Raw genomic sequence first — 1,610 nt, 5'->3', positions numbered from 1 at the left:
TTTTAATTGTGAACTCATTTGTTTAATGAACAAATTACATATATACCAATCGAAAGCATAAAGCCTATAGAATTTGTTAAACAGATGAGTGAAAATTACTACTATTACCTATTCATACCTGCCAACACGATAGGTAGGCCAGGAAAAAAATAGAAATCCTAGCGTTTTCACATTCAATAGGCCTAATACTTTCGAGTGGTATATAATTTGTTCATTAAACAAATGAGTACAGAATTAAACAAATAATAATAATTTTTGAGTATTTAATTAAAAATATTCTGGAAAGGTTTTTTCAGCCAACCCACCGCAAAATATTTATTAACACCTTAAATTTCATAGTAAAAATATTTCATACATTAAACAGAAGGGTGAAGGACGTTCCTTTGTCGGATCTTAGACTAAAAGTTTACAAACAACAGCTGTGTTTGCTTTTGATACTTTTTCTGCTTGGAAAGTGATACTTTTTTTTGAAGCTCGCGGCAACGCTGCTCCTGTGTCGTTTGTGCTGTTTGGCATTACCTTTGTTTTACTTGTCTTACTAACATTTTTTTATATCTTTTTATATTTTCTGACACCATATAACGTCAGTTAATAAAAATAGCCAATTTGTTATGCACACGAGGTTGGTTTATTCCAGAACAATTCATTATTAGTAATGGCAAGTTTTTATCGATATATGGACATACATTAGTGTCATTAGTTACATAACCTGAATCCGCTCTTAATATTATCTGTTTCAGTTTATCGACTGCGGTCAAGGCGAAGTCGCTGGACTGATCCTTTTTTCTCTCAGTGTATATGCACAAATATGTACGTGCGTGCTAAATTTTGGTATGATATCTTATTATTAAATACGAACATTTTTAAACGATAATCAAATAAAAAATATTAATTCTTACTGTGCGTTTTTTACCTCAGTGTTACCGCCAGAATCCGACCGTTTTGCCAGTTTTTTAGAGCCGTGAGGATGTTTTCAAACATACTTAGCAGTTATAAGGCACAAATTTGCGTACAAATAACGGGTGATTTTTTTGAGGTTAGGATTTTCATGCATTAGTATTTGACAGATCACGTGGGATTTCAGACATGGTGTCAAAGAGAAAGATGCTCAGTATGCTTTGACATTTCATCATGAATAGACTTACTAACGAGCAACGCTTGCAAATCATTGAATTTTATTACCAAAATCAGTGTTCGGTTCGNTTTTTTCTCTCAGTGTATATGCACAAATATGTACGTGCGTGCTAAATTTTGGTATGATATCTTATTATTAAATACGAACATTTTTAAACGATAATCAAATAAAAAATATTAATTCTTACTGTACGTTTTTTACCTCAGTGTTACCGCCAGAATCCGACCGTTTTGCCAGTTTTTTAGAGCCGTGAGGATGTTTTCAAACATACTTAGCAGTTATAAGGCACAAATTTGCGTACAACTACGTACCAGGGACGGAAAATAATTTTTATTTTTTTTTAATTTTACCAAAAAAATAAAGAAGTTTATTCGTCATAAAACAATGTTAACTATACTCAATAGGGATGTTAATCCCGGGATCCCAAACTTTTTTAAGTCCCGAAAATCCCGGGATTATTTGCCAAGAAGGGATT

This window comes from Rhagoletis zephyria, unplaced genomic scaffold (genome assembly GCF_001687245.7).
Source record: "Rhagoletis zephyria isolate East Lansing unplaced genomic scaffold, Rhagoletis_zephyria_1.1 Rzeph_scaffold_10790, whole genome shotgun sequence".
Lineage (NCBI taxonomy): Eukaryota > Metazoa > Arthropoda > Insecta > Diptera > Tephritidae > Rhagoletis > Rhagoletis zephyria.
Note: the sequence above shows the minus strand (reverse complement) of the source record.